Source organism: Rhinoderma darwinii, unplaced genomic scaffold (genome assembly GCF_050947455.1).
Source record: "Rhinoderma darwinii isolate aRhiDar2 unplaced genomic scaffold, aRhiDar2.hap1 Scaffold_967, whole genome shotgun sequence".
Taxonomy (NCBI): domain Eukaryota; kingdom Metazoa; phylum Chordata; class Amphibia; order Anura; family Rhinodermatidae; genus Rhinoderma; species Rhinoderma darwinii.
Genome location: NW_027464542.1, coordinates 90,593 through 116,230, shown reverse-complemented (window position 1 = coordinate 116,230; position 25,638 = coordinate 90,593). Strand labels below are relative to the sequence as shown.

The 25,638-nt window shown below is 41.7% G+C and overlaps 107 pseudogenes; all 107 read right to left on the bottom strand.

Annotated features, from left to right (window-relative positions):
- Nucleotides 1-178: 178 nt before the first annotated feature.
- LOC142733983 (5S ribosomal RNA) lies at nt 179-297 on the bottom strand (annotated as a pseudogene).
- Nucleotides 298-364: 67 nt separating this feature from the next.
- On the bottom strand, nt 365-483 carry LOC142733937 (5S ribosomal RNA; annotated as a pseudogene).
- Nucleotides 484-922: 439 nt separating this feature from the next.
- Nucleotides 923-1,041, bottom strand: LOC142733653 (5S ribosomal RNA; annotated as a pseudogene).
- A 67-nt stretch (nt 1,042-1,108) lies between these two features.
- On the bottom strand, nt 1,109-1,227 carry LOC142734033 (5S ribosomal RNA; annotated as a pseudogene).
- A 67-nt stretch (nt 1,228-1,294) lies between these two features.
- On the bottom strand, nt 1,295-1,413 carry LOC142733621 (5S ribosomal RNA; annotated as a pseudogene).
- A 67-nt stretch (nt 1,414-1,480) lies between these two features.
- LOC142733630 (5S ribosomal RNA) lies at nt 1,481-1,599 on the bottom strand (annotated as a pseudogene).
- Nucleotides 1,600-1,666: 67 nt separating this feature from the next.
- LOC142733746 (5S ribosomal RNA) lies at nt 1,667-1,785 on the bottom strand (annotated as a pseudogene).
- Nucleotides 1,786-1,852: 67 nt separating this feature from the next.
- LOC142734062 (5S ribosomal RNA) lies at nt 1,853-1,971 on the bottom strand (annotated as a pseudogene).
- A 439-nt stretch (nt 1,972-2,410) lies between these two features.
- LOC142733652 (5S ribosomal RNA) lies at nt 2,411-2,529 on the bottom strand (annotated as a pseudogene).
- A 67-nt stretch (nt 2,530-2,596) lies between these two features.
- Nucleotides 2,597-2,715, bottom strand: LOC142734031 (5S ribosomal RNA; annotated as a pseudogene).
- Nucleotides 2,716-2,782: 67 nt separating this feature from the next.
- LOC142733883 (5S ribosomal RNA) lies at nt 2,783-2,901 on the bottom strand (annotated as a pseudogene).
- Nucleotides 2,902-2,968: 67 nt separating this feature from the next.
- On the bottom strand, nt 2,969-3,087 carry LOC142734171 (5S ribosomal RNA; annotated as a pseudogene).
- A 67-nt stretch (nt 3,088-3,154) lies between these two features.
- Nucleotides 3,155-3,273, bottom strand: LOC142733901 (5S ribosomal RNA; annotated as a pseudogene).
- A 256-nt stretch (nt 3,274-3,529) lies between these two features.
- On the bottom strand, nt 3,530-3,648 carry LOC142733701 (5S ribosomal RNA; annotated as a pseudogene).
- Nucleotides 3,649-3,715: 67 nt separating this feature from the next.
- On the bottom strand, nt 3,716-3,834 carry LOC142733897 (5S ribosomal RNA; annotated as a pseudogene).
- A 67-nt stretch (nt 3,835-3,901) lies between these two features.
- On the bottom strand, nt 3,902-4,020 carry LOC142733919 (5S ribosomal RNA; annotated as a pseudogene).
- Nucleotides 4,021-4,087: 67 nt separating this feature from the next.
- Nucleotides 4,088-4,206, bottom strand: LOC142733691 (5S ribosomal RNA; annotated as a pseudogene).
- A 67-nt stretch (nt 4,207-4,273) lies between these two features.
- Nucleotides 4,274-4,392, bottom strand: LOC142734159 (5S ribosomal RNA; annotated as a pseudogene).
- Nucleotides 4,393-4,459: 67 nt separating this feature from the next.
- LOC142733965 (5S ribosomal RNA) lies at nt 4,460-4,578 on the bottom strand (annotated as a pseudogene).
- A 253-nt stretch (nt 4,579-4,831) lies between these two features.
- On the bottom strand, nt 4,832-4,950 carry LOC142734207 (5S ribosomal RNA; annotated as a pseudogene).
- Nucleotides 4,951-5,017: 67 nt separating this feature from the next.
- On the bottom strand, nt 5,018-5,136 carry LOC142733798 (5S ribosomal RNA; annotated as a pseudogene).
- A 67-nt stretch (nt 5,137-5,203) lies between these two features.
- On the bottom strand, nt 5,204-5,322 carry LOC142733961 (5S ribosomal RNA; annotated as a pseudogene).
- Nucleotides 5,323-5,389: 67 nt separating this feature from the next.
- Nucleotides 5,390-5,508, bottom strand: LOC142733723 (5S ribosomal RNA; annotated as a pseudogene).
- Nucleotides 5,509-5,575: 67 nt separating this feature from the next.
- LOC142734008 (5S ribosomal RNA) lies at nt 5,576-5,694 on the bottom strand (annotated as a pseudogene).
- A 438-nt stretch (nt 5,695-6,132) lies between these two features.
- LOC142733776 (5S ribosomal RNA) lies at nt 6,133-6,251 on the bottom strand (annotated as a pseudogene).
- Nucleotides 6,252-6,318: 67 nt separating this feature from the next.
- Nucleotides 6,319-6,437, bottom strand: LOC142734183 (5S ribosomal RNA; annotated as a pseudogene).
- Nucleotides 6,438-6,690: 253 nt separating this feature from the next.
- On the bottom strand, nt 6,691-6,809 carry LOC142733768 (5S ribosomal RNA; annotated as a pseudogene).
- A 67-nt stretch (nt 6,810-6,876) lies between these two features.
- On the bottom strand, nt 6,877-6,995 carry LOC142733790 (5S ribosomal RNA; annotated as a pseudogene).
- Nucleotides 6,996-7,062: 67 nt separating this feature from the next.
- On the bottom strand, nt 7,063-7,181 carry LOC142733666 (5S ribosomal RNA; annotated as a pseudogene).
- A 67-nt stretch (nt 7,182-7,248) lies between these two features.
- Nucleotides 7,249-7,367, bottom strand: LOC142734149 (5S ribosomal RNA; annotated as a pseudogene).
- A 67-nt stretch (nt 7,368-7,434) lies between these two features.
- On the bottom strand, nt 7,435-7,553 carry LOC142733912 (5S ribosomal RNA; annotated as a pseudogene).
- A 67-nt stretch (nt 7,554-7,620) lies between these two features.
- On the bottom strand, nt 7,621-7,739 carry LOC142733665 (5S ribosomal RNA; annotated as a pseudogene).
- A 67-nt stretch (nt 7,740-7,806) lies between these two features.
- On the bottom strand, nt 7,807-7,925 carry LOC142733859 (5S ribosomal RNA; annotated as a pseudogene).
- A 67-nt stretch (nt 7,926-7,992) lies between these two features.
- LOC142733781 (5S ribosomal RNA) lies at nt 7,993-8,111 on the bottom strand (annotated as a pseudogene).
- A 67-nt stretch (nt 8,112-8,178) lies between these two features.
- On the bottom strand, nt 8,179-8,297 carry LOC142733924 (5S ribosomal RNA; annotated as a pseudogene).
- A 253-nt stretch (nt 8,298-8,550) lies between these two features.
- Nucleotides 8,551-8,669, bottom strand: LOC142733862 (5S ribosomal RNA; annotated as a pseudogene).
- Nucleotides 8,670-8,736: 67 nt separating this feature from the next.
- Nucleotides 8,737-8,855, bottom strand: LOC142734090 (5S ribosomal RNA; annotated as a pseudogene).
- Nucleotides 8,856-8,922: 67 nt separating this feature from the next.
- Nucleotides 8,923-9,041, bottom strand: LOC142733824 (5S ribosomal RNA; annotated as a pseudogene).
- A 67-nt stretch (nt 9,042-9,108) lies between these two features.
- Nucleotides 9,109-9,227, bottom strand: LOC142734139 (5S ribosomal RNA; annotated as a pseudogene).
- A 67-nt stretch (nt 9,228-9,294) lies between these two features.
- Nucleotides 9,295-9,413, bottom strand: LOC142734130 (5S ribosomal RNA; annotated as a pseudogene).
- Nucleotides 9,414-9,480: 67 nt separating this feature from the next.
- On the bottom strand, nt 9,481-9,599 carry LOC142734145 (5S ribosomal RNA; annotated as a pseudogene).
- A 67-nt stretch (nt 9,600-9,666) lies between these two features.
- On the bottom strand, nt 9,667-9,785 carry LOC142734137 (5S ribosomal RNA; annotated as a pseudogene).
- Nucleotides 9,786-10,038: 253 nt separating this feature from the next.
- Nucleotides 10,039-10,157, bottom strand: LOC142733744 (5S ribosomal RNA; annotated as a pseudogene).
- A 253-nt stretch (nt 10,158-10,410) lies between these two features.
- LOC142733649 (5S ribosomal RNA) lies at nt 10,411-10,529 on the bottom strand (annotated as a pseudogene).
- A 67-nt stretch (nt 10,530-10,596) lies between these two features.
- Nucleotides 10,597-10,715, bottom strand: LOC142733755 (5S ribosomal RNA; annotated as a pseudogene).
- A 253-nt stretch (nt 10,716-10,968) lies between these two features.
- Nucleotides 10,969-11,087, bottom strand: LOC142733829 (5S ribosomal RNA; annotated as a pseudogene).
- A 67-nt stretch (nt 11,088-11,154) lies between these two features.
- LOC142734158 (5S ribosomal RNA) lies at nt 11,155-11,273 on the bottom strand (annotated as a pseudogene).
- A 67-nt stretch (nt 11,274-11,340) lies between these two features.
- On the bottom strand, nt 11,341-11,459 carry LOC142733779 (5S ribosomal RNA; annotated as a pseudogene).
- A 67-nt stretch (nt 11,460-11,526) lies between these two features.
- Nucleotides 11,527-11,645, bottom strand: LOC142733908 (5S ribosomal RNA; annotated as a pseudogene).
- A 67-nt stretch (nt 11,646-11,712) lies between these two features.
- Nucleotides 11,713-11,831, bottom strand: LOC142733690 (5S ribosomal RNA; annotated as a pseudogene).
- An 811-nt stretch (nt 11,832-12,642) lies between these two features.
- LOC142733805 (5S ribosomal RNA) lies at nt 12,643-12,761 on the bottom strand (annotated as a pseudogene).
- Nucleotides 12,762-12,828: 67 nt separating this feature from the next.
- Nucleotides 12,829-12,947, bottom strand: LOC142734138 (5S ribosomal RNA; annotated as a pseudogene).
- Nucleotides 12,948-13,014: 67 nt separating this feature from the next.
- On the bottom strand, nt 13,015-13,133 carry LOC142734114 (5S ribosomal RNA; annotated as a pseudogene).
- Nucleotides 13,134-13,200: 67 nt separating this feature from the next.
- Nucleotides 13,201-13,319, bottom strand: LOC142734144 (5S ribosomal RNA; annotated as a pseudogene).
- Nucleotides 13,320-13,386: 67 nt separating this feature from the next.
- On the bottom strand, nt 13,387-13,505 carry LOC142734136 (5S ribosomal RNA; annotated as a pseudogene).
- Nucleotides 13,506-13,758: 253 nt separating this feature from the next.
- On the bottom strand, nt 13,759-13,877 carry LOC142733743 (5S ribosomal RNA; annotated as a pseudogene).
- Nucleotides 13,878-14,316: 439 nt separating this feature from the next.
- Nucleotides 14,317-14,435, bottom strand: LOC142733828 (5S ribosomal RNA; annotated as a pseudogene).
- Nucleotides 14,436-14,502: 67 nt separating this feature from the next.
- On the bottom strand, nt 14,503-14,621 carry LOC142734157 (5S ribosomal RNA; annotated as a pseudogene).
- Nucleotides 14,622-14,688: 67 nt separating this feature from the next.
- LOC142733780 (5S ribosomal RNA) lies at nt 14,689-14,807 on the bottom strand (annotated as a pseudogene).
- Nucleotides 14,808-14,874: 67 nt separating this feature from the next.
- Nucleotides 14,875-14,993, bottom strand: LOC142733909 (5S ribosomal RNA; annotated as a pseudogene).
- A 67-nt stretch (nt 14,994-15,060) lies between these two features.
- LOC142733710 (5S ribosomal RNA) lies at nt 15,061-15,179 on the bottom strand (annotated as a pseudogene).
- Nucleotides 15,180-15,246: 67 nt separating this feature from the next.
- LOC142733688 (5S ribosomal RNA) lies at nt 15,247-15,365 on the bottom strand (annotated as a pseudogene).
- A 67-nt stretch (nt 15,366-15,432) lies between these two features.
- LOC142733683 (5S ribosomal RNA) lies at nt 15,433-15,551 on the bottom strand (annotated as a pseudogene).
- Nucleotides 15,552-15,618: 67 nt separating this feature from the next.
- On the bottom strand, nt 15,619-15,737 carry LOC142734223 (5S ribosomal RNA; annotated as a pseudogene).
- A 626-nt stretch (nt 15,738-16,363) lies between these two features.
- LOC142734166 (5S ribosomal RNA) lies at nt 16,364-16,482 on the bottom strand (annotated as a pseudogene).
- Nucleotides 16,483-16,549: 67 nt separating this feature from the next.
- LOC142733821 (5S ribosomal RNA) lies at nt 16,550-16,668 on the bottom strand (annotated as a pseudogene).
- Nucleotides 16,669-16,921: 253 nt separating this feature from the next.
- LOC142733964 (5S ribosomal RNA) lies at nt 16,922-17,040 on the bottom strand (annotated as a pseudogene).
- A 67-nt stretch (nt 17,041-17,107) lies between these two features.
- Nucleotides 17,108-17,226, bottom strand: LOC142734027 (5S ribosomal RNA; annotated as a pseudogene).
- Nucleotides 17,227-17,293: 67 nt separating this feature from the next.
- LOC142733989 (5S ribosomal RNA) lies at nt 17,294-17,412 on the bottom strand (annotated as a pseudogene).
- Nucleotides 17,413-17,479: 67 nt separating this feature from the next.
- Nucleotides 17,480-17,598, bottom strand: LOC142733742 (5S ribosomal RNA; annotated as a pseudogene).
- A 253-nt stretch (nt 17,599-17,851) lies between these two features.
- On the bottom strand, nt 17,852-17,970 carry LOC142734201 (5S ribosomal RNA; annotated as a pseudogene).
- A 67-nt stretch (nt 17,971-18,037) lies between these two features.
- LOC142733818 (5S ribosomal RNA) lies at nt 18,038-18,156 on the bottom strand (annotated as a pseudogene).
- Nucleotides 18,157-18,223: 67 nt separating this feature from the next.
- Nucleotides 18,224-18,342, bottom strand: LOC142734020 (5S ribosomal RNA; annotated as a pseudogene).
- Nucleotides 18,343-18,409: 67 nt separating this feature from the next.
- Nucleotides 18,410-18,528, bottom strand: LOC142733674 (5S ribosomal RNA; annotated as a pseudogene).
- Nucleotides 18,529-18,595: 67 nt separating this feature from the next.
- LOC142734142 (5S ribosomal RNA) lies at nt 18,596-18,713 on the bottom strand (annotated as a pseudogene).
- A 67-nt stretch (nt 18,714-18,780) lies between these two features.
- Nucleotides 18,781-18,899, bottom strand: LOC142734009 (5S ribosomal RNA; annotated as a pseudogene).
- Nucleotides 18,900-18,966: 67 nt separating this feature from the next.
- LOC142734129 (5S ribosomal RNA) lies at nt 18,967-19,085 on the bottom strand (annotated as a pseudogene).
- Nucleotides 19,086-19,152: 67 nt separating this feature from the next.
- LOC142733938 (5S ribosomal RNA) lies at nt 19,153-19,271 on the bottom strand (annotated as a pseudogene).
- A 253-nt stretch (nt 19,272-19,524) lies between these two features.
- LOC142734103 (5S ribosomal RNA) lies at nt 19,525-19,643 on the bottom strand (annotated as a pseudogene).
- A 67-nt stretch (nt 19,644-19,710) lies between these two features.
- Nucleotides 19,711-19,829, bottom strand: LOC142733775 (5S ribosomal RNA; annotated as a pseudogene).
- A 67-nt stretch (nt 19,830-19,896) lies between these two features.
- Nucleotides 19,897-20,015, bottom strand: LOC142733741 (5S ribosomal RNA; annotated as a pseudogene).
- Nucleotides 20,016-20,082: 67 nt separating this feature from the next.
- LOC142734019 (5S ribosomal RNA) lies at nt 20,083-20,201 on the bottom strand (annotated as a pseudogene).
- A 67-nt stretch (nt 20,202-20,268) lies between these two features.
- Nucleotides 20,269-20,387, bottom strand: LOC142733889 (5S ribosomal RNA; annotated as a pseudogene).
- A 67-nt stretch (nt 20,388-20,454) lies between these two features.
- On the bottom strand, nt 20,455-20,572 carry LOC142733654 (5S ribosomal RNA; annotated as a pseudogene).
- Nucleotides 20,573-20,639: 67 nt separating this feature from the next.
- On the bottom strand, nt 20,640-20,758 carry LOC142733680 (5S ribosomal RNA; annotated as a pseudogene).
- A 67-nt stretch (nt 20,759-20,825) lies between these two features.
- On the bottom strand, nt 20,826-20,944 carry LOC142733823 (5S ribosomal RNA; annotated as a pseudogene).
- Nucleotides 20,945-21,011: 67 nt separating this feature from the next.
- On the bottom strand, nt 21,012-21,130 carry LOC142733774 (5S ribosomal RNA; annotated as a pseudogene).
- Nucleotides 21,131-21,197: 67 nt separating this feature from the next.
- LOC142734064 (5S ribosomal RNA) lies at nt 21,198-21,316 on the bottom strand (annotated as a pseudogene).
- Nucleotides 21,317-21,383: 67 nt separating this feature from the next.
- LOC142734212 (5S ribosomal RNA) lies at nt 21,384-21,502 on the bottom strand (annotated as a pseudogene).
- Nucleotides 21,503-21,569: 67 nt separating this feature from the next.
- Nucleotides 21,570-21,688, bottom strand: LOC142733793 (5S ribosomal RNA; annotated as a pseudogene).
- A 67-nt stretch (nt 21,689-21,755) lies between these two features.
- On the bottom strand, nt 21,756-21,874 carry LOC142734181 (5S ribosomal RNA; annotated as a pseudogene).
- Nucleotides 21,875-21,941: 67 nt separating this feature from the next.
- On the bottom strand, nt 21,942-22,060 carry LOC142733773 (5S ribosomal RNA; annotated as a pseudogene).
- A 67-nt stretch (nt 22,061-22,127) lies between these two features.
- On the bottom strand, nt 22,128-22,246 carry LOC142733967 (5S ribosomal RNA; annotated as a pseudogene).
- A 67-nt stretch (nt 22,247-22,313) lies between these two features.
- On the bottom strand, nt 22,314-22,432 carry LOC142733670 (5S ribosomal RNA; annotated as a pseudogene).
- A 67-nt stretch (nt 22,433-22,499) lies between these two features.
- Nucleotides 22,500-22,618, bottom strand: LOC142733714 (5S ribosomal RNA; annotated as a pseudogene).
- A 67-nt stretch (nt 22,619-22,685) lies between these two features.
- Nucleotides 22,686-22,804, bottom strand: LOC142734135 (5S ribosomal RNA; annotated as a pseudogene).
- Nucleotides 22,805-22,871: 67 nt separating this feature from the next.
- LOC142733668 (5S ribosomal RNA) lies at nt 22,872-22,990 on the bottom strand (annotated as a pseudogene).
- Nucleotides 22,991-23,057: 67 nt separating this feature from the next.
- LOC142733647 (5S ribosomal RNA) lies at nt 23,058-23,176 on the bottom strand (annotated as a pseudogene).
- A 253-nt stretch (nt 23,177-23,429) lies between these two features.
- Nucleotides 23,430-23,548, bottom strand: LOC142733838 (5S ribosomal RNA; annotated as a pseudogene).
- Nucleotides 23,549-23,615: 67 nt separating this feature from the next.
- On the bottom strand, nt 23,616-23,734 carry LOC142733740 (5S ribosomal RNA; annotated as a pseudogene).
- A 439-nt stretch (nt 23,735-24,173) lies between these two features.
- LOC142734105 (5S ribosomal RNA) lies at nt 24,174-24,292 on the bottom strand (annotated as a pseudogene).
- Nucleotides 24,293-24,359: 67 nt separating this feature from the next.
- Nucleotides 24,360-24,478, bottom strand: LOC142733687 (5S ribosomal RNA; annotated as a pseudogene).
- A 67-nt stretch (nt 24,479-24,545) lies between these two features.
- On the bottom strand, nt 24,546-24,664 carry LOC142733856 (5S ribosomal RNA; annotated as a pseudogene).
- A 67-nt stretch (nt 24,665-24,731) lies between these two features.
- Nucleotides 24,732-24,850, bottom strand: LOC142733956 (5S ribosomal RNA; annotated as a pseudogene).
- Nucleotides 24,851-25,103: 253 nt separating this feature from the next.
- LOC142733845 (5S ribosomal RNA) lies at nt 25,104-25,222 on the bottom strand (annotated as a pseudogene).
- A 67-nt stretch (nt 25,223-25,289) lies between these two features.
- Nucleotides 25,290-25,408, bottom strand: LOC142733936 (5S ribosomal RNA; annotated as a pseudogene).
- A 67-nt stretch (nt 25,409-25,475) lies between these two features.
- Nucleotides 25,476-25,594, bottom strand: LOC142733664 (5S ribosomal RNA; annotated as a pseudogene).
- Between the last annotated feature and the right edge of the window lie 44 nt (nt 25,595-25,638).

Sequence of the window (25,638 nt, the reverse complement as noted above, 5' to 3'; positions counted from 1 at the left end):
GCACCACGGATTCCCAGACAGTCTCCCACACTGGTACTAGCAAGGCCATAAGCTGTGTAACTTCTGCGATCTGACGATAGCAGGCACATTCAGCTTAGAATGGCCATTGACATTAAAAGCCTTAATCCATAGTCCTATTTAATCTATTGTGAAACAGAATCTAAACAACATAATAAAAAGTCAACCGCACCACGGATTCCCAGACAGTCTCCCACACTGGTACTAGCGAGGCCTTAAGCTGTGTAACTTCTGCGATCTGACGAGAGCAAGCACATTCAGTTTAGAATGGCCATTGACATTAAAAGCCTTAATCCATAGTCCTATTTAATCTATTGTGAAACAAAATCTAAACAACATAATAAAGAGTCAACCGCACCACGGATTCCCAGACAGTCTCCCACACTGGTACTAGCGAGGCCTTAAGCTGTGTAACTTCTGCGATCTGACGAGAGCAGGGACATTCAGCTTAGAAGGGCCATTGACATTAAATGATTTAATCCATAGTCCTTTTTAATCGATTGTGAAACAAAATCTAAAAGACATAATAAAAATTCAACCGCACCACGGATTCCCAGACAGTCTCCCACACTGGTACTAGCGAGGCGTTAAGCTGTGTAACTTCAGCGATCTAACGAGAGCAGGCACATTCAGCTTAGAATGGCCATTGACATTAAATGCTTTAATCCATAGTCCTTTTTAATCGATTGTGAAACAAAATCTAAACGACATAATAAAAAGTCAACCGCACCACAGATTCGCAGACAGTCTCCCACACTGGTACAAGCAAGGCCATAAGCTGTGTAACTTCTGCGATCTGACGATAGCAGGCACATTCAGCTTAGAATGGCCATTGACATTAAAAACCTTAATCCATAGTCCTATTTAATCTATTGTGAAACAAAATCTAAACAACATAATAAAAAGTCAACCGCACCACGGATTCCCAGACAGTCTCCCACACTGGAACTAGCGATGCCTTAAGCTGTGTAACTTCTGCGATCTGACGAGAGCAGGGACATTCAGCTTAGAATGGCCATTGACATTAAATGCTATAATCCATAGTCCTTTTTAATCGATTGTGAAACAAAATCTAAACGACATAATAAAAATTCAACCGCACCACGGATTCCCAGACAGTCTCCCACACTGGTACTAGCGAGGCCTTAAGCTGTGTAACTTCTGCGTTCTGACGAGGGCAGGCACATTCAGCTTAGAATGGCCATTGACGTTAAATGCTTTAATCTATAGTCCTATTTAATCTATTGTGAAACAAAATCTAAACGACATAATAAAAAGTCAACCACACCACGGATTCCCAGACAGTCTCCCACACTGGTACTAGCGAGGCCTTAAGCTGTGTAACTTCTGCGATCTGACAAGAGCAGGGACACTCAGCTTAGAATGGCCATTGACATCAAATGCTTTAATCCATAGTCCTATTTAATCTATTGTGAAACAAAATCTAAACGACATAATAAAAAGTCAACCGCACCACGGATTCCCAGACAGTCTCCCACACTGGTACTAGCGAGGCCATAAGCTGTGTAACTTCTGCGATCTGACGATAGCAGGCACATTCAGCTTAGAATGGCCATTGACATTAAAAGCCTTAATCCATAGTCCTATTTAATCTATTGTGAAACAAAATCTAAACAACATAATAAAAAGTCAACCGCACCACGGATTCCCAGACAGTCTCCCACACTGGTACTAGCGAGGCCTTAAGCTGTGTAACTTCTGCGATCTGACGAGAGCAGGGACATTCAGCTTAGAATGGCCATTGACATTAAAAGCCTTAATCCATAGTCCTATTTAATCTATTGTGAAACAAAATCTAAACGACATAATAAAAAGTCAACCGCACCACGGATTCCCAGACAGTCTCCCACACTGGTACTAGCAAGGCCTTAAGCTGTGTAACTTCTGCGATCTGACGAGAGCAGGGACATTCAGCTTAGAAGGGCCATTGACATTAAATGATTTAATCCATAGTCCTTTTTAATCGATTGTGAAACAAAATCTAAACGACATAATAAAAATTCAACCGCACCACGGATTCCCAGACAGTCTCCCACACTGGTACTAGCGAGGCGTTAAGCTGTGTAACTTCAGCGATCTAACGAGAGCAGGCACATTCAGCTTAGAATGGCCATTGACATTAAATGCTTTAATCCATAGTCCTTTTTAATCGATTGTGAAACAAAATCTAAACGACATAATAAAAAGTCAACCGCACCACAGATTCGCAGACAGTCTCCCACACTGGTACAAGCAAGGCCATAAGCTGTGTAACTTCTGCGATCTGACGATAGCAGGCAGATTCAGCTTAGAATGGCCATTGACATTAAAAACCTTAATCCATAGTCCTATTTAATCTATTGTGAAACAAAATCTAAACAACATAATAAAAAGTCAACCGCACCACGGATTCCCAGACAGTCTCCCACACTGGAACTAGCGATGCCTTAAGCTGTGTAACTTCTGCGATCTGACGAGAGCAGGGACATTCAGCTTAGAATGGCCATTGACATTAAATGCTATAATCCATAGTCCTTTTTAATCGATTGTGAAACAAAATCTAAACGACATAATAAAAATTCAACCGCACCACGGATTCCCAGACAGTCTCCCACACTGGTACTAGCGAGGCCTTAAGCTGTGTAACTTCTGCGTTCTGACGAGGGCAGGCACATTCAGCTTAGAATGGCCATTGACGTTAAATGCTTTAATCTATAGTCCTATTTAATCTATTGTGAAACAAAATCTAAACGACATAATAAAAAGTCAACCACACCACGGATTCCCAGACAGTCTCCCACACTGGTACTAGCGAGGCCTTAAGCTGTGTAACTTCTGCGATCTGACGAGAGCAGGCACATGCAGCTTAGAATGGCCATTGACATTAAATTCTTTAATCCATAGTCCTTTTTAATCGATTGTGAAACAAAATCTAAACGACATAATAAAAAGTCAACCGCACCACGGATTCCCAGACAGTCTCCCACACTAGTACTACCGAGGCCTTAAGCTGTGTAACTTCTGCGATCTGACGAGAGCAGGCACATTCAGCTTAGAATGGCCATTGACATTAAATGCTTTAATCCATAGTCCTTTTTAATCGATTGTGAAACAAAATCTAAACGACATAATAAAAAGTCAACCGCACCACGGATTCCCAGACAGTCTCCCACACTGGTACTAGCGAGGCCTTAAGCTGTGTAACTTCTGTGATCTGACGAGAGCAGGCACATTCAGCTTAGAATGGCCATTGACATCAAAAAATGCTTTAATCCATAGTCCTTTTTAATCGATTGTGAAACAAAATCTAAACGACATAATAAAAATTCAACCGCACCACGGATTCCCAGACAGTCTCCCACACTGGTACTAGCGAGGCCTTAAGCTGTGTAACTTCTGCAATCTGACGAGAGCAGGGACATTAAGCTTAGAATTGCCATTGACATTAAATGCTTTAATCCATAGTCCTTTTTAATCGATTGTGAAACAAAATCTAAACGACATAATAAAAAGTCAACTGCACCACGGATTCCCAGACAGTCTCCCACACTGGTACTAGCGAGGCCTTAAGCTGTGTAACTTCTGCGATCTGACGAGAGCAGGCACATTCAGCTTAGAATGGCCATTGACGTTAAATGCTTTAATCCATAGTCCTATTTAATCTATTGTGAAACAAAATCTAAACGACATAATAAAAAGGCAACCGCACCATGGATTCCCAGACAGTCTCCCACACTAGTACTAGCAAGGCCTTAAGCTGTGTAACTTCTGCGATCTGACGAGAACAGGCACATTCAGCTTAGAATGGCCATTGACGTTAAATGCTTTAATCCATAGTCCTTTTTAATCGTTTGTGAAACAAAATCTAAACGACATAATAAAAAGTCAACCGCACCACGGATTCCCAGACAGTCTCCCACACTGGTACTAGCGAGGCCTTAAGCTGTGTAACTTCTGCGATCTGACGAGAGCAGGCACATTCAGCTTAGAATGGCCATTGACATTAGATGCTTTAATCCATAGTCCTTTTTAATCGATTGTGAAACAAAATCTAAACGACATAATAAAAAGTCAACCGCACCACGGATTCCCAGACAGTCTCCCACACTGGTACTAGCGAGGCCTTAAGCTGTGTAACTTCTGCGATCTGACGAGAGCAGGCACATTCAGCTTAGAATGGCCATTGACATTAAATGCTTTAATCCATAGTCCTTTTTAATCGATTGTGAAACAAAATCTAAACGACATAATAAAAAGTCAACCGCACCACGGATTCCCAGACAGTCTCCCACACTGGTACTAGCGAGGCCTTAAGCTGTGTAACTTCTGCAATCTGACGAGTGCAGGGACATTCAGCTTAGAATGGCCATTGACATTAAATGCTTTAATCCATAGTCCCTTTTAATCGATTGTGAAACAAAATCTAAACGACATAATAAAAATTCTACCGCACCACGGATTCCCAGACAGTCTCCCACACTGGTACTAGCGAGGCCTTAAGCTGTGTAACTTCTGCGATCTGACGAGAGCAGGCACATTCAGCTTAGAATGGCCATTGACGTTAAATGCTTTAATCCATAGTCCTATTTAATCTATTGTGAAACAAAATCTAAACGACATAATAAAAAGTCAACCGCACCACGGATTCCCAGACAGTCTCCCACACTGGTACTAGCGAGGTGTTAAGCTGTGTAACTTCTGCGTTCTGACCAGAGCAGGCACATTCAGCTTAGAATGGCCATTGACGTTAAATCCTTTAATCCATAGTCCTATTTAATCTATTGTGAAACAAAATCTAAACGACATAATAAAAAGTCAACCACACCACGGATTCCCAGACAGTCTCCCACACTGGTACTAGCGAGGCGTTAAGCTGTGTAATTTCTGCGATCTAACGAGAGCAGGCACATTCAGCTTAGAATGGCCATTGACATCAAATGCTTTAATCCATAGTCCTTTTTAATCGATTGTGAAACAAAATCTAAACGACATAATAAAAAGTTAACCGCACCACGGATTCCCAGACAGTCTCCCACACTGGTACTAACGAGGCCTTAAGCTGTGTAACTTCTGCGATCTGACGAGAGCAGGCACATTCAGCTTAGAATGGCCATTGACATTAAAAGCCTTAATCCATAGTCCTATTTAATCTATTGTGAAACAAAATCTAAACAACATAATAAAAAGTCAACCGCACCACAGATTCCCAGACAGTCTCCCACACTGGTACTAGCGAGGCCTTAAGCTGTGTAACTTCTGCGATCTGACGAGAGCAGGCACATTCAGTTTAGAATGGCCATTGACATTAAAAGCTTTAATCCATAGTCCTATTTAATCTATTGTGAAACAAAATCTAAACAACATAATAAAAAGTCAACCGCACCACGGATTCCCAGACAGTCTCCCACACTGGTACTAGCGAGGCCTTAAGCTGTGTAACTTCTGCGTTCTGACGAGAGCAGGCACATTCAGCTTAGAATGGCCATTGACGTTAAATGCTTTAATCCATAGTCCTATTTAATCTATTGTGAAACAAAATCTAAACGACATAATAAAAAGTCAACCGCACCACGGATTCCCAGACAGTCTCCCACACTGGTACTAGCAAGGCCTTAAGCTGTGTAACTTCTGCGATCTGACAAGAGCAGGCACATTCAGCTTAGAATGGCCATTGACATTAAATACTTTAATCCATAGTCCTTTTTAATTGATTGTGAAACAAAATCTAAACGACATAATAAAAAGTCAACCGCACCACGGATTCCCAGACAGTCTCCCACACTGGTACTAGCGAGGCGTTAAGCTGTGTAACTTCTGCAATCTAACGAGAGCTTGCACATTCAGCTTAGAATGGCCATTGACATTAAATGCTTTAATCCATAGTCCTTTTTAATCGATTGTGAAACAAAATCTAAACGACATAATAAAAAGTCACCGCACCACGGTTTCCCAGACAGTCTCCCACACTGGTACTAGCAAAGCCTTAAGCTGTGTAACTTCTGCGATCTGACGAGAGCAGGCACATTCAGCTTAGAATGGCCATTGACATTAAAAGCCTTAATCCATAGTCCTATTTAATTTATTGTGAAACAAAATCTAAACAACATAATAAAAAGTCAACCGCACCACGTATTCCCAGACAGTCTCCCACACTGGTACTAGCGAGGCCTTAAGCTGTGTAACTTCTGCGATCTGACGAGAACAGGGACATTCAGCTTAGAATGGCCATTGACATTAAATGCTTTAATACATAGTCCTTTTTAATCGATTGTGAAACAAAATCTAAACGACATAATAAAAATTCAACCGCACCACGGATTCCCAGACAGTTTCCCACACTGGTACTAGCGAGGCCTTAAGCTGTGTAACTTCTGCGATCTGACGAGAACAGGGACATTCAGCTTAGAATGGCCATTGACATTAAATGCTTTAATACATAGTCCTTTTTAATCGATTGTGAAACAAAATCTAAACGACATAATAAAAATTCAACCGCACCACGGATTCCCAGACAGTTTCCCACACTGGTACTAGCGAGGCCTTAAGCTGTGTAACTTCTGCATTCTGACGAGAGAAGGCACATTCAGCTTAGAATGGCCATTGACGTTAAATGCTTTAATCCATAGTCCTATTTAATCTATTGTGAAACAAAATCTAAACGACATAATAAAAAGTCAACCACACCACGGATTCCCAGACAGTCTCCCACACTGGTACTAGCGAGGCCTTAAGCTGTGTAACTTCTGCGATCTGACGAGAGCAGGCACATTCAGCTTAGAATGGCCATTGACATTAAATGCTTTAATCCATAGTACTTTTTAATCGATTGTGAAACAAAATCTAAACGACATAATAAAAAGTCAACCGCACCACGGATTCCCAGACAGTCTCCCAGACTGGTACTAGCGAGGCCTTAAGCTGTGTAACTTCTGCGATCTGACGAGAGCAGGGACATTCAGCTTAGAATGGCCATTGACATTAAATGCTTTAATCCATAGTCCTTTTTAATCGATTGTGAAACAAAATCTAAACGACATAATAAAAAGTCAACCGCACCACGGATTCCCAGACAGTCTCCCTCACTGGTACTAGCGAGTCCTTAAGCTGTGTAACTTCTGCGATCTGACGAGAGCAGGCACATTCAGCTTAGAATGGCCATTAACATTAAAAGCCTTAATCCATAGTCCTTTTTAATCGATTGTGAAACAAAATCTAAACTACATAATAAAAAGTCAACCGCACCACGGATTCCCAGACAGTCTCCCACACTGGTACTAGCGAGGCCTTAAGCTGTGTAACTTCTGCGATCTGACGAGAGCAGGGACCTTCAGCTTAGAATGGGCATTGACATTAAATGCTTTAATCCATAGTCCTTTTTAATCGATTGTGAAACAAAATCTAAACGACATAATAAAAATTCAACCGCACCACGGATTCCCAGACAGTCTCCCACACTGGTACTAGCGAGGCCTTAAGCTGTGTAACTTCTGCGTTCTGACGAGAGCAGGCACATTCAGCTTAGAATGGCCATTAACATTAAAAGCCTTAATCCATAGTCCTTTTTAATCGATTGTGAAACAAAATCTAAACGACATAATAAAAAGTCAACCGCACCACGGATTCCCAGACAGTCTCCCTCACTGGTACTAGCGAGTCCTTAAGCTGTGTAACTTCTGCGATCTGACGAGAGCAGGCACATTCAGCTTAGAATGGCCATTAACATTAAAAGCCTTAATCCATAGTCCTTTTTAATCGATTGTGAAACAAAATCTAAACTACATAATAAAAAGTCAACCGCACCACGGATTCCCAGACAGTCTCCCACACTGGTACTAGCGAGGCCTTAAGCTGTGTAACTTCTGCGATCTGACGAGAGCAGGGACCTTCAGCTAAGAATGGCCATTGACATTAAATGCTTTAATCCATAGTCCTTTTTAATCGATTGTGAAACAAAATCTAAACGACATAATAAAAATTCAACCGCACCACGGATTCCCAGACAGTCTCCCACACTGGTACTAGCGAGGCCTTAAGCTGTGTAACTTCTGCGTTCTGACGAGAGCAGGCACATTCAGCTTAGAATGGCCATTGACGTTAAATGCTTTAATCCATAGTCCTATTTAATCTATTGTGAAACAAAATCTAAACGACATAATAAAAAGTCAACCGCACCATGGATTCCCAGACAGTCTCCCACACTGGTACTAGCGAGGCCTTAAGCTGTGTAACTTCTGCGATCTGACGAGAGCAGGCACATTCAGCTTAGAATGGCCATTGACATTAAATGCTTTAATCCATAGTCCTATTTAATCTATTGTGAAACAAAATCTAAACGACATAATAAAAAGTCAACCGCACCATGGATTCCCAGACAGTCTCCCACACTGGTACTAGCGAGGCGTTAAGCTGTGTAACTTCTGCAATCTAACAAGAGCAAGGACATTCAGCTTAGAATGGCAATTGACATTAAAGGCTTTAATCCATAGTCCTTTTTAATCGATTGTGAAACAAAATCTAAACGACACAATAAAAATTCAACCGCACCACGGATTCCCAGACAGTCTCCCACACTGGTACTAGCGAGGCCTTAAGCTGTGTAACTTCTGCGATCTGACGAGAGCAGGCACATTCAGCTTAGAATGGCCATTGACATTAAATCCTTTAATCCATAGTCCTATTTAATCTATTGTGAAACAAAATCTAAACGACATAATAAAAAGTCAACCGCACCACGGATTCCCAGACAGTCTCCCACACTGGTACTAGCGAGGCGTTAAGCTGTGTAATTTCTGCGATCTAACGAGAGCAGGCACATTCAGCTTAGAATGGCCATTGACATTAAATGCTTTAATCCATAGTCCTTTTTAATCGATTGTGAAACAAAATCTAAACGACATAATAAAAAGTCAACCGCACCACGGATTCCCAGACAGTCTCCCACACTGGTACTAGCGAGGCCTTAAGCTGTGTAACTTCTGCGATCCGACGAGAGCAGGGACATTCAGCTTAGAATGGCCATTGACATTAAAAGCTTTAATCCATAGTCCTTTTTAATCGATTGTGAAACAAAATCTAAACGACATAATAAAAATTCAACCGCACCACGGATTCCCAGACAGTCTCCCACACTGGTACTAGCGAGGACTTAAGCTGTGTAACTTCTGCGATCTGACGAGAGCAGGCACATTCAGCTTAGAATGGCCATTGACGTTAAATCCTTTAATCCATAGTCCTATTTAATCTATTGTGAAACAAAATCTAAACGACATAATAAAAAGTCAACCGCACCACGGATTCCCAGACAGTCTCCCACACTGGTACTAGCGAGGCGTTAAGCTGTGTAACTTCTGCGATCTAACGAGAGCAGGCACATTCAGCTTAGAATGGCCATTGACATTAAATGCTTTAATCCATAGTCCTTTTTAATCGATTGTGAAACAAAATCTAAACGACATAATAAAAAGTCAACTGCACCACGGATTCCCAGACAGTCTCCCACACTGGTACTAGCGAGGCCTTAAGCTGTGTAACTTCTGCGATCTGACGAGAGGAGGCACATTCAGCTTAGAATGGCCATTGACGTTAAATGCTTTAATCCATAGTACTTTTTAATCGATTGTGAAACAAAATCTAAACGACATAATAAAAAGTCAACCGCACCACGGATTCACAGACAGTCTCCCACACTGGTATTAGCGAGGCCTTAAGCTGTGTAACTTCTGCGATCTGATGAGAGCAGGGACATTCAGCTTAGAATGGCCATTGACATTAAACGCTTTAATCCATAGTCCTTTTTAATCGATTGTGAAACAAAATCTAAACGACATAATAAATATTCAACCGCACCACGGATTCCCAGACAGTCTCCAACACTGGTACTAGCGAGGCCTTAAGCTGTGTAACTTCTGCGAACTGACGAGAGCATGCACATTCAGCTTAGAATTGCCATTGACGTTAAATGCTTTAATCCATAGTCCTATTTAATCGATTGTGAAACAAAATCTAAACGACATAATAAAAAGTCAACCGCACCACGGATTCCCAGACAGTCTCCCACACTGGTACTAGCGAGGCCTTAAGCTGTGTAACTTCTGCGATCTGACGAGAGCAGGGACATTCAGCTTAGAATGGCCATTGACATTAAATGCTTTAATCCATAGTCCTTTTTAATCGATTGTGAAACAAAATCTAAACGACATAATAAAAATTCAAATGCACCTAGGATTCCCAGACAGTCTCCCACACTGGTACTAGCGAGGCCTTAAGCTGTGTAACTTCTGCGATCTGACGAGAGCAGGGACATTCAGCTTAGAATGGCCATTGACATTAAATGCTTTATTCCATAGTCCTTTTTAATCGATTGTGAAACAAAATCTAAACGACATAATAAAAATTCAACCGCACCACGGATTCCCAGACAGTCTCCCACACTGGTACTAGCGAGGACTTAAGCTGTGTAACGTCTGCGATCTGACGAGAGCAGGCACATTCAGCTTAGAATGGCCATTGACGTTAAATCCTTTAATCCATAGTCCTATTTAATCTATTGTGAAACAAAATCTAAACGACATAATAAAAAGTCAACCGCACCACGGATTCCCAGACAGTCTCCCACACTGGTACTAGCGAGGCCTTAAGCTGTGTAACTTCTGCGATCTGACGAGAGCAGGCACATTCAGCTTAGAATGGCCATTAACATTAAAAGCCTTAATCCATAGTCCTATTTAATCTATTGTGAAACAAAATCTAAACAACATAATAAAAAGTCAACCGCACCACGGATTCCCAGACAGTCTCCCACACTGGTACTAGCGAGGGCTTAAGCTGTGTAACTTCTGCGATCTGACGAGAGGAGGCACATTCAGCTTAAAATGGCCATTGACATTAAATGCTTTAATCCATAGTCCTTTTTAATCGATTGTGAAACAAAATCTAAACGACATAATAAAAAGTCAACCGCACCACGGATTCCCAGACAGTCTCCCACACTGGTACTAGCGAGGCCTTAAGCTGTGTAACTTCTGCGATCTGACGAGAGCAGGCACATTCAGCATAGAATGGCCATTGACATTAAAAGCCTTAATCCATAGTCCTATTTAATCTATTGTGAAACAAAATCTAAACAACATAGTAAAAAGACAACCACACCACGGATTCCCTGACAGTCTCCCACACTGGTACTAGCGAGGCCTTAAGCTGTGTAACTTCTGCGATCTGACGAGAGCAGGGACATTCAGCTTAGAATGGCCATTGACATTAAATGCTTTAATCCATAGTCCTTTTTAATCGATTGTGAAACAAAATCTAAACGACATAATAAAAATTCAACCGCACCACGGATTCCCAGACAGTCTCCCACACTGGTACTAGCGAGGCCTTAAGCTGTGTAACTTCTGCGTTCTGACGAGAGCAGGCACATTCAGCTTAGAATGGCCATTGACGTTAAATGCTTTAATCCATAGTCCTATTTAATCTATTGTGAAACAAAATCTAAACGACATAATAAAAAGTCAGCCGCACCACGGATTCCCAGACAGTCTCCCACACTGGTACTAGCGAGGCCTTAAGCTGTGTAACTTCTGCGATCTGACGAGAGCAGGCACATTCAGCTTAGAATGGCCATTGACATTAAATGCTTTAATCCATAGTCCTTTTTAATCGATTGTGAAACAAAATCTAAACGACATAATAAAAAGTCAACCGCACCACGGATTCCCAGACAGTCTCCCACACTGGTACTAGCGAGGCCTTAAGCTGTGTAACTTCTGCGATCTGACGAGAGCAGGCACATTCAGCTTAGAATGGCCATTGACATTAAATGCTTTAATCCATAGTCCCTTTTAATCGATTGTGAAACAAAATCTAAACGACATAATAAAAAGTCAACCGAACCACGGATTCACAGACAGTCTCCCACACTGGTACTAGCGAGGCCTTAAGCTGTGTAACTTCTGCGATCTGACGAGAGCTGGCACATTCAGCTTAGAATTGCCATTGACGTTAAATGCTTTAATCCATAGTCCTATTTAATCTATTGTGAAACAAAATCTAAACGACATAATAAAAAGTCAACCGCACCACGGATTCCCAGACAGTCTCCCACACTGGTACTAGCGAGGCGTTAAGCTGTGTAACTTCTGTGATCTAACGAGAGCATGCACATTCAGCTTAGAATGGCCATTGACAGTAAATGCTTTAATCCATAGTCCTATTTAATCTATTGTGAAACAAAATCTAAACGACATAATAAAAAGTCAACCGCACCACGGATTCCCAGACAGTCTGCCACACTGGTACTAGCGAGGCCTTAAGCTGTGTAACTTCTGCGATATGACGAGAGCAGGTACATTCAGTTTAGAATGGCCATTGACATTAAAAGCCTTAATCCATAGTCCTATTTAATCTATTGTGAAATAAAATCTAAACAACATAATAAAAAGTCAACCACACCACGGATTCCCAGACAGTCTCCCACACTGGTACTAGCAAGGGCTTAAGCTATGTAACTTCTGCGATCTGACGAGAGCAGGGACATTCAGCTTAGAATGGCCATTGACATTAAATGCTTTAATCCATAGTCCTTTTTAATCGATTGTGAAACAAAATCTAAACGACATAATAAAAATTCAACAGCACCACGGATTCCCAGACAGTCTCCCACACTGGTACTAGCGAGGCCTTAAGCTGTGTAACTTCTGCGATCCGACGAGAGCAGGGACATTCAGCTTAGAATGGCCATTGACATTAAAAGCTTTAATCCATAGTCCTTTTTAATCGATTGTGAAACAAAATCTAAACGACATAATAAAAATTCAACCGCACCACGGATTCCCAGACAGTCTCCCACACTGGTACTAGCGAGGACTTAAGCTGTGTAACTTCTGCGATCTGACGAGAGCAGGCACATTCAGCTTAGAATGGCCATTGACGTTAAATCCTTTAATCCATAGTCCTATTTAATCTATTGTGAAACAAAATCTAAACGACATAATAAAAAGTCAACCGCACCACGGATTCCCAGACAGTCTCCCACACTGGTACTAGCGAGGCGTTAAGCTGTGTAACTTCTGCGATCTAACGAGAGCAGGCACATTCAGCTTAGAATGGCCATTGACATTAAATGCTTTAATCCATAGTCCTTTTTAATCGATTGTGAAACAAAATCTAAACGACATAATAAAAAGTCAACTGCACCACGGATTCCCAGACAGTCTCCCACACTGGTACTAGCGAGGCCTTAAGCTGTGTAACTTCTGCGATCTGACGAGAGGAGGCACATTCAGCTTAGAATGGCCATTGACGTTAAATGCTTTAATCCATAGTACTTTTTAATCGATTGTGAAACAAAATCTAAACGACATAATAAAAAGTCAACCGCACCACGGATTCACAGACAGTCTCCCACACTGGTATTAGCGAGGCCTTAAGCTGTGTAACTTCTGCGATCTGATGAGAGCAGGGACATTCAGCTTAGAATGGCCATTGACATTAAACGCTTTAATCCATAGTCCTTTTTAATCGATTGTGAAACAAAATCTAAACGACATAATAAATATTCAACCGCACCACGGATTCCCAGACAGTCTCCAACACTGGTACTAGCGAGGCCTTAAGCTGTGTAACTTCTGCGATCTGACGAGAGCATGCACATTCAGCTTAGAATTGCCATTGACGTTAAATGCTTTAATCCATAGTCCTATTTAATCGATTGTGAAACAAAATCTAAACGACATAATAAAAAGTCAACCGCACCACGGATTCCCAGACAGTCTCCCACACTGGTACTAGCGAGGCCTTAAGCTGTGTAACTTCTGCGATCTGACGAGAGCAGGGACATTCAGCTTAGAATGGCCATTGACATTAAATGCTTTAATCCATAGTCCTTTTTAATCGATTGTGAAACAAAATCTAAACGACATAATAAAAATTCAAATGCACCTAGGATTCCCAGACAGTCTCCCACACTGGTACTAGCGAGGCCTTAAGCTGTGTAACTTCTGCGATCTGACGAGAGCAGGGACATTCAGCTTAGAATGGCCATTGACATTAAATGCTTTATTCCATAGTCCTTTTTAATCGATTGTGAAACAAAATCTAAACGACATAATAAAAATTCAACCGCACCACGGATTCCCAGACAGTCTCCCACACTGGTACTAGCGAGGGCTTAAGCTGTGTAACTTCTGCGATCTGACGAGAGGAGGCACATTCAGCTTAAAATGGCCATTGACATTAAATGCTTTAATCCATAGTCCTTTTTAATCGATTGTGAAACAAAATCTAAACGACATAATAAAAAGTCAACCGCACCACGGATTCCCAGACAGTCTCCCACACTGGTACTAGCGAGGCCTTAAGCTGTGTAACTTCTGCGATCTGACGAGAGCAGGCACATTCAGCATAGAATGGCCATTGACATTAAAAGCCTTAATCCATAGTCCTATTTAATCTATTGTGAAACAAAATCTAAACAACATAGTAAAAAGACAACCACACCACGGATTCCCTGACAGTCTCCCACACTGGTACTAGCGAGGCCTTAAGCTGTGTAACTTCTGCGATCTGACGAGAGCAGGGACATTCAGCTTAGAATGGCCATTGACATTAAATGCTTTAATCCATAGTCCTTTTTAATCGATTGTGAAACAAAATCTAAACGACATAATAAAAATTCAACCGCACCACGGATTCCCAGACAGTCTCCCACACTGGTACTAGCGAGGCCTTAAGCTGTGTAACTTCTGCGTTCTGACGAGAGCAGGCACATTCAGCTTAGAATGGCCATTGACGTTAAATGCTTTAATCCATAGTCCTATTTAATCTATTGTGAAACAAAATCTAAACGACATAATAAAAAGTCAGCCGCACCACGGATTCCCAGACAGTCTCCCACACTGGTACTAGCGAGGCCTTAAGCTGTGTAACTTCTGCGATCTGACGAGAGCAGGCACATTCAGCTTAGAATGGCCATTGACATTAAATGCTTTAATCCATAGTCCTTTTTAATCGATTGTGAAACAAAATCTAAACGACATAATAAAAAGTCAACCGCACCACGGATTCCCAGACAGTCTCCCACACTGGTACTAGCGAGGCCTTAAGCTGTGTAACTTCTGCGTTCTGACGAGAGCAGGCACATTCAGCTTAGAATGGCCATTGACGTTAAATGCTTTAATCCATAGTCCTATTTAATCTATTGTGAAACAAAATCTAAACGACATAATAAAAAGTCAACCGCACCACGGATTCCCAGACAGTCTCCCACACTGGTACTAGCGAGGCCTTAAGCTGTGTAACTTCTGCGATCTGACGAGAGCAGGCACATTCAGCTTAGAATGGCCATTGACATTAAATGCTTTAATCCATAGTCCTTTTTAATCGATTGTGAAACAAAATCTAAACGACATAATAAAAAGTCAACCGCACCACGGATTCCCAGACAGTCTCCCACACTGGTACTAGCGAGGCCTTAAGCTGTGTAACTTCTGCGATCTGACGAGAGCAGGCACATTCAGCTTAGAATGGCCATTGACATTAAATGCTTTAATCCATAGTCCTTTTTAATCGATTGTGAAACAAAATCTAAACGACATAATAAAAAGTCAACCGAACCACGGATTCACAGACAGTCTCCCACACTGGTACTAGCGAGGCCTTAAGCTGTGTAACTTCTGCGATCTGACGAGAGCAGGGACATTCAGCTTAGAATGGCCATTGACATTAAACGCTTTAATCCATAGTCCTTTTTAATCGATTGTGAAACAAAATCTAAACGACATAATAAAAATTCAACCACACCACGGATTCCCAGACAGTCTCCCACAGTGGTACTAGCGAGGCCTTAAGCTGTGTAACTTCTGCGATTTGACGAGAGCTGGCACATTCAGCTTAGAATTGCCATTGACGTTAAATGCTTTAATCCATAGTCCTATTTAATCTATTGTGAAACAAAATCTAAACGACATAATAAAAAGTCAACCGCACCACGGATTCCCAGACAGTCTCCCACACTGGTACTAGCGAGGCGTTAAGCTGTGTAACTTCTGTGATCTAACGAGAGCATGCACATTCAGCTTAGAATGGCCATTGACAGTAAATGCTTTAATCCATAGTCCTATTTAATCTATTGTGAAACAAAAATCTAAACGACATAATAAAAAGTCAACCGCACCACGGATTCCCAGACAGTCTGCCACACTGGTACTAGCGAGGCCTTAAGCTGTGTAACTTCTGCGATATGACGAGAGCAGGTACATTCAGTTTAGAATGGCCATTGACATTAAAAGCCTTAATCCATAGTCCTATTTAATCTATTGTGAAATAAAATCTAAACAACATAATAAAAAGTCAACCACACCACGGATTCCCAGACAGTCTCCCACACTGGTACTAGCAAGGCCTTAAGCTATGTAACTTCTGCGATCTGACGAGAGCAGGGACATTCAGCTTAGAATGGCCATTGACATTAAATGCTTTAATCCATAGTCCTTTTTAATCGATTGTGAAACAAAATCTAAACGACATAATAAAAATTCAACAGCACCACGGATTCCCAGACAGTCTCCCACACTGGTACTAGCGAGGCCTTAAGCTGTGTAACTTCTGCGATCTGACGAGAGCAGGCACATTCAGCTTAGAATGGCCATTGACATTAAATGCTTTAATCCATAGTCCTTTTTAAACGATTGTGAAACAAAATCTAAACGACATAATAAAAAGTCAACCGCACCACGGATTCCCAGACAGTCTCCCACACTGGTACTAGCGAGGCGTTAAGGTGTGTAACTTCTGCGATCTAACGAGAGCAGGCACATTCAGCTTAGAACGGCCATTGTCATTAAATGCTTTAATCCATAGTCCTTTTTAATCGATTGTGAAACAAAATCTAAACGACATAATAAAAAGTCAACCACACCACGAATTCCCAGACAGTCTCCCACACTGGTACTAGCGAGGCCTTAAGCTGTGTAACTTCTGCAATCTGACGAGAGCAGGCACATTCAGCTTAGAATGGCCATTGACACTAAAAGCCTTAATCCATAGTCCTATTTAATCTATTGTGAAACAAAATCTAAACAACATAATAAAAAGTCAACCGCACCACGGATTCCCAGACAGTCTCCCACACTGGTACTAGCGAGGCCTTAAGCTGTGCAACTTCTGCGATCTGACGAGAGCAGGGACATTCAGCTTAGAATGGCCATTGACATTAAATGCTTTAATCCATAGTCCTTTTTAATCGATTGTGAAACAAAATCTAAACGACATAATAAAAATTCAACCGCACCACGGATTCCCAGACAGTCTCCAACGCTGGTACTAGCGAGGCCTTAAGCTGTGTAACTTCTGCGTTCTGACGAGAGCAGGCACATTCAGCTTAGAATGACCATTGACATTAAATGCTTTAATCCAAAGTCCTATTTAATCTATTGTGAAACAAAATCTAAACGACATAATAAAAAGTCAACCGCACCACGGATTCCCAGACAGTCTCCCACACTGGTACTAGCGAGGCCTTAAGCTGTGTAACTTCTGCGATCTGACGAGAGCAGGGACATTCAGCTTAGAATGGCCATTGACATTAAATGCTTTAATCCATAGTCCTTTTTAATCGATTGTGAAACAAAATCTAAACGACATAATAAGAAGTCAACCGCACCACGGATTCCCAGACAGTCTCCCACACTGGTACTAGCGAGGCGTTAAGCTGTGTAACTTCTGTGATCTAACAAGAGCAGGGACATTCAGCTTAGAATGGCCATTGACATTAAAGGCTTTAATCCATAGTCCTTTTTAATCGATTGTGAAACAAAATCTAAACGACACAATAAAAATTCAACCGCACCACGGATTCCCAGACAGTCTCCCACACTGGTACTAGCGAGGCCTTAAACTGTGTAACTTCTGCGTTCTGACCAGAGCAGGCACATTCAGCTTAGAATGGCCATTGACGTTAAATGCTTTAATCCATAGTCCTATTTAATCTATTGTGAAACAAAATCTAAACGACATAATAAAAAGTCAACCGCACCACGGATTCCCAGACAGTCTCCCACACTGGTACTAGCGAGGCCTTAAGCTGTGTAACTTCTGCGATCTGACGAGAGCAGGGACATTCAGCTGAGAATGGCCATTGACATTAAATGCTTTAATTCATAGTCCTTTTTAATCGATTGTGAAACAAAATCTAAACGACATAATAAAAAGTCAACCGCACCACGGATTCCCAGACAGTCTCCCACACTGGTACTAGCGAGTCCTTAAGCTGTGTAACTTCTGCGATCTGACGAGAGCAGGCACATTCAGCTTAGAATGGCCATTGACGTTAAATGCTTTAATCCATAGTCTTATTTAATCTATTGTGAAACAAAATCTAAACGACTTAATAAAAAGTCAACCGCACCACGGATTCCCAGACAGTCTCCCACACTGGTACTAGCGAGGCCTTAAGCTGTGTAACTTCTGCGAGCTGACGATTGCAGGCACATTCAGCTTAGAATGGCCATTGACATTAAATGCTTTAATCCATAGTCCTTTTTAATCGATTGTGAAACAAAATCTAAACGACATAATAAAAAGTCAACGTACCATGGATTCCCAGACGGTCTCCCACACTGGTACTAGCGAGGCCTAAAGCTGTGTAACTTCTGCGATCTGACGAGAGCAGGCACATTCAGCTTAGAATGGCCATTGACATTAAATCTTTTAATCCATAGTCCTATTTAATCTATTGTGAAACAAAATCTAAACGACATAATAAAAAGTCAACCGCACCACGGATTCCCAGACAGTCTCCCACACTGGTACTAGCGAGGCGTTAAGCTGTGTAACTTCTGCGATCTAATGAGAGCAGGCACATTCAGCTTAGAATGGCCATTGACATTAAATGCTTTAATCCATAGTCCTTTTTAATCGATTGTGAAACAAAATCTAAACGACATAATAAAAAGTCAACCGCACCACGGATTCCCAGACAGTCTCCCACACTGGTACTAGCGAGGCGTTAAGCTGTGTAACTTCTGCGATCTAACGAGAGCAGGCACATTCAGCTTAGAATGGCCATTGACATTAAATGCTTTAATCCATAGTCCTTTTTAATCGATTGTGAAACAAAATCTAAACGACATAATAAAAATTCAACCGCACCACGGATTCCCAGACAGTCTCCAACGCTGGTACTAGCGAGGCCTTAAGCTGTGTAACTTCTGCGTTCTGACGAGAGCAGGCACATTCAGCTTAGAATGGCCATTGACATTAAATGCTTTAATCCATAGTCCTTTTTAATCGATTGTGAAACAAAATCTAAACGACATAATAAAAAGTCAACCGCACCACGGATTCCCAGACAGTCTCCCACACTGGTACTAGCGAGGCGTTAAGCTGTGTAACTTCTGTGATCTAACAAGAGCAGGGACATTCAGCTTAGAATGGCCATTGACATTAAAGGCTTTAATCCATAGTCCTTTTTAATCGATTGTGAAACAAAATCTAAACGACACAATAAAAATTCAACCGCACCACGGATTCCCAGACAGTCTCCCACACTGGTACTAGCGAGGCCTTAAGCTGTGTAACTTCTGCGTTCTGACCAGAGCAGGCACATTCAGCTTAGAATGGCCATTGACGTTAAATGCTTTAATCCATAGTCCTATTTAATCTATTGTGAAACAAAATCTAAACGACATAATCAAAAGTCAACCACACCACGGATTCCCAGACAGTCTCCCACACTGGTACTAGCGAGGCCTTAAGCTGTGTAACTTCTGCGATCTGACGAGAGCAGGCACATTCAGCTTAGAATGGCCATTGACATTAAACGCTTTAATCAATAGTACTTTTTAATCGATTGTGAAACAAAATCTAAACGACATAATAAAAAGTCAACCGCACCACGGATTCCCAGACAGTCTCCCACACTGGTACTAGCGAGGCCTTAAGCTGTGTAACTTCTGCGATCTGACGAGAGCAGGGACATTCAGCTTAGAATGGCCATTGACATTAAATGCTTTAATTCATAGTCCTTTTTAATCGATTGTGAAACAAAATCTAAACGACATAATAAAAAGTCAACCGCACCACGGATTCCCAGACAGTCTCCCACACTGGTACTAGCGAGTCCTTAAGCTGTGTAACTTCTGCGATCTGACGAGAGCAGGCACATTCAGCTTAGAATGGCCATTGACGTTAAATGCTTTAATCCATAGTCTTATTTAATCTATTGTGAAACAAAATCTAAACGACTTAATAAAAAGTCAACCGCACCACGGATTCCCAGACAGTCTCCCACACTGGTACTAGCGAGGCCTTAAGCTGTGTAACTTCTGCGAGCTGACGAGAGCAGGCACATTCAGCTTAGAATGGCCATTGACATTAAATGCTTTAATCCATAGTCCTTTTTAATCGATTGTGAAACAAAATCTAAACGACATAATAAAAAGTCAACGTACCATGGATTCCCAGACAGTCTCCCACACTGGTACTAGCGAGGCCTAAAGCTGTGTAACTTCTGCGATCTGACGAGAGCAGGCACATTCAGCTTAGAATGGCCATTGACATTAAATCCTTTAATCCATAGTCCTATTTAATCTATTGTGAAACAAAATCTAAACGACATAATAAAAAGTCAACCGCACCACGGATTCCCAGACAGTCTCCCACACTGGTACTAGCGAGGCGTTAAGCTGTGTATCTTCTGCGATCTGACGAGAGCAGGCACATTCAGCTTAGAATGGCCATTAACATTAAAAGCCTTAATCCATAGTCCTATTTAATCTATTGTGAAACAAAATCGAAACAACATAATAAAAAGTCAACCGCACCACGAATTCCCAGACAGTCTCCCACACTGGTACTAGCGAGGCCTTAAGCTGTGTAACTTCTGCGTTCTGACCAGAGCAGGCACATTCAGCTTAGAATGGCCATTGACGTTAAATGCTTTAATCCATAGTCCTATTTAATCTATTGTGAAACAAAATCTAAACGACATAATCAAAAGTCAACCACACCACGGATTCCCAGACAGTCTCCCACACTGGTACTAGCGAGGCCTTAAGCTGTGTAACTTCTGCGATCTGACGAGAGCAGGCACATTCAGCTTAGAATGGCCATTGACATTAAATCCTTTAATCCATAGTCCTATTTAATCTATTGTGAAACAAAATCTAAACGACATAATAAAAAGTCAACCGCACCACGGATTCCCAGACAGTCTCCCACACTAGTACTAGCGAGGCGTTAAGCTGTGTAACTTCTGCGATCTAACGAGAGCAGGCACATTCAGCTTAGAATGGCCATTGACATTAAATGCTTTAATCCATAGTCCTTTTTAATCGATTGTGAAACAAAATCTAAACGACATAATAAAAAGTCAACCGCACTACGGATTCCCAGACAGTCTCCCACACTGGTACTAGCGAGGCCTTAAGCTGTGTATCTTCTGCGATCTGACGAGAGCAGGCACATTCAGCTTAGAATGGCCATTAACATTAAAAGCCTTAATCCATAGTCCTATTTAATCTATTGTGAAACAAAATCGAAACAACATAATAAAAAGTCAACCGCACCACGAATTCCCAGACAGTCTCCCACACTGGTACTAGCGAGGGCTTAAGCTGCGTAACTTCTGCGATCTGACGAGAGCAGGCACATTCAGCTTAGAATGGCCATTGACATTAAAAGCCTTAATCCATAGTCCTATTTAATCTATTGTGAAACAAAATCTAAACAACATAATAAAAAGTCAACCGCACCACGGATTCCCAGACAGTCTCCCACACTGGTACTAGAGAGGCCTTAAGCTGTGTAAATTCTGCGTTCTGACCAGAGCAGGCACATTCAGCTTAGAATGGCCATTGACGTTAAATGCTTTAATCCATAGTCCTATTTAATCTATTGTGAAACAAAATCTAAACGACATAATAAAAAGTCAACCACACCACGGATTCCCAGACAGTCTCCCACACTGGTACTAGCGAGGCCTTAAGCTGTGTAACTTCTGCGATCTGACGAGAGCAGGCACATTCAGCTTAGAATGGCCATTGACATTAAATGCTTTAATCCATAGTACTTTTTAATCGATTGTGAAACAAAATCTAAACGACATAATAAAAAGTCAACCGCACCACGGATTCCCAGACAGTCTCCCACACTGGTACTAGCGAGGCCTTAAGCTGTGTAACTTCTGCGATCTGACAAGAGCAGGGACATTCAGCTTAGAATGGCCATTGACATTAAATGCTTTAATCCATAGTCCTTTTTAATCGATTGTGAAACAAAATCTAAACGACATAATAAAAAGTCAACCGCACCACGGATTCCCAGACAGTCTCCCACACTGGTACTAGCGAGGCCTTAAGCTGTGTAACTTCTGCGATCTGACGAGAGCAGGCACATTCAGCTTAGAATGGCCATTGACGTTAAATGCTTTAATCCATAGTCCTATTTAATCTATTGTGAAACAAAATCTAAACGACTTAATAAAAAGTCAACCGCACCACGGATTCCCAGACAGTCTCCCACACTGGTACTAGCGAGGCCTTAAGCTGTGTAACTTCTGCGATCTGACGAGAGCAGGCACATACAGCTTAGAATGGCCATTGACATTAAATGCTTTAATCCATAGTCCTTTTTAATTGATTGTGAAACAAAATCTAAACGACATAATAAAAAGTCAACCGCACCATGGATTCCCAGACAGTCTCCCACACTGGTACTAGCGAGGCCTTAAGCTGTGTAACTTCTGCGATCCGACGAGAGCAGGGACATTCAGCTTAGAATGGCCATTGACATTAAATGCTTTAATCCATAGTCCTTTTTAATCGATTGTGAAACAAAATCTAAACGACATAATAAAAATTCAACCGCACCACGGATTCCCAGACAGTCTCCCACACTGGTACTAGCGAGGCCTTAAGCTGTGTAACTTCTGCGATCTGACGAGAGGAGGCACATTCAGCTTAGAATGGCCATTGACGTTAAATGCTTTAATCCATAGTACTTTTTAATCGATTGTGAAACAAAATCTAAACGACATAATAAAAAGTCAACCGCACCACAGATTCACAGACAGTCTCCCACACTGGTATTAGCGAGGCCTTAAGCTGTGTAACTTCTGCGATCTGACGAGAGCAGGGACATTCAGCTTAGAATGGCCATTGACATTAAATGCTTTAATCCATAGTCCTTTTTAATCGATTGTGAAACAAAATCTAAACGACATAATAAATATTCAACCGCACCACGGATTCCCAGACAGTCTCCAACACTGGTACTAGCGAGGCCTTAAGCTGTGTAACTTCTGCGATCTGACGAGAGCATGCACATTCAGCTTAGAATTGCCATTGACGTTAAATGCTTTAATCCATAGTCCTATTTAATCGATTGTGAAACAAAATCTAAACGACATAATAAAAAGTCAACCGCACCACGGATTCCCAGACAGTCTCCCACACTGGTACTAGCGAGACCTTAAGCTGTGTAACTTCTGCGATCTGACGAGAGCAGGCACATTCAGCTTAGAATGGCCATTGACATTAAAAGCCTTAATCCATAGTCCTATTTAATCTATTGTGAAACAAAATCTAAACAACATAATAAATAGTCAACCGCACCACGGATTCCCAGACAGTCTCCCACACTGGTACTAGCGAGGCCTTAAGCTGTGTAACTTCTGCGATCTGACGAGAGCAGGGACATTCAGCTTAGAATGGCCATTGACATTAAACGCTTTAATCCATAGTCCTTTTTAATCGATTGTGAAACAAAATCTAAACGACATAATAAAAATGCAACCGCACCACGGATTCCCAGACAGTCTCCCACACTGGTACTAGCGAGGCCTTAAGCTGTGTAACTTCTGCGATCTGACGAGAGAATGCACATTCAGCTTAGAATGGCCATTGACGTTAAATGCTTTAATCCATAGTCCTATTTAATCGATTGTGAAACAAAATCTAAACGACATAATAAAAAGTCAACCGCACCACGGATTCCAAGACAGTCTCCCACACTGGTACTAGCGAGGACTTAAGCTGTGTAACTTCTGTGATCTAACGAGAGCAGGCACATTCAGCTTAGAATTGCCATTGACATTAAATGCTTTAATCCATAGTCCTTTTTAATCGATTGTGAAACAAAATCTAAACGCCATAATAAAAAGTCAACCGCACCACGGATTCCCAGACAGTCTCCCACACTGGTACTAGCGAGGCCTTAAGCTGTGTAACTTCTGCGATCTGACGAGAGCAGGCACATTGAGCTTAGAATGGCCATGGACATTGAATGCTTTAATCCATAGTCCTTTTTAATCGATTGTGAAACAAAATCTAAACGACATAATAAAAAGTCAACCACACTACGGATTCCCAGACAGTCTCCCACACTAGTACTAGCGAGGCCTTAAGCTGTGTAACTTCTGCGTTCCGACCAGAGCAGGCACATTCAGCTTAGAATGGCCATTGACGTTAAATGCTTTAATCCATAGTCCTATTTAATCTATTGTGAAACAAAATCTAAACGACATAATAAAAAGTCAACCACACCACGGATTCCCAGACAGTCTCCCACACTGGTACTAGCGAGGCCTTAAGCTGTGTAACTTCTGCGATCTGACGAGAGCAGGCACATTCAGCTTAGAATGGCCATCGACATTAAATGCTTTAATCCATAGTACTTTTTAATCGATTGTGAAACAAAATCTAAACGACATAATAAAAAGTCAACCGCACCACGGATTCCCAGACAGTCTCCCACACTGGTACTAGCGAGGCCTTAAGCTGTGTAGCTTCTGCGATCTGACGAGAGCAGGCACATTGAGCTTAGAATGGCCATTGACATTAAATGCTTTAATCCATAGTCCTTTTTAATCGATTGTGAAACAAAATCTAAACGACATAATAAAAAGTCAACCACACTACGGATTCCCAGACAGTCTCCCACACTGGTACTAGCGAGGACTTAAACTGTATAACGTCTGCGATCTGACGAGAGCAGGCACATTCAGCTTAGAATGGCCATTGACGTTAAATCCTTTAATCCATAGTCCTATTTAATCTATTGTGAAACAAAATCTAAACGACATAATAAAAAGTCAACCGCACCACAGATTCCCAGACAGTCTCCCACACTGGTACTAGCGAGGCCTTAAGCTGTGTAACTTCTGCGATCTGACGAGAGCAGGCACATTCAGCTTAGAATGGCCATTAACATTAAAAGCCTTAATCCATAGTCCTATTTAATCTATTGTGAAACAAAATCTAAACAACATAGTAAAAAGTCAACCGCACCACGGATTCACAGACAGTCTCCCACACTGGTACTAGCGAGGCCTTAAGCTGTGTAACTTCTGCGATCTGACGAGAGCAGGGACATTCAGCTTAGAATGGCCATTGACATTAAATGCTTTAATCCATAGTCCTTTTTAATCGATTGTGAAACAAAATCTAAACGACATAATAAAAATTCAACCGCACCACGGATTCCCAGACAGTCTCCCACACTGGTACTAGCGAGGCCTTAAGCTGTGTAACTTCTGCGATCTGACGAGAGCAGGCACATTGAGCTTAGAATGGCCATGGACATTGAATGCTTTAATCCATAGTCCTTTTTAATCGATTGTGAAAC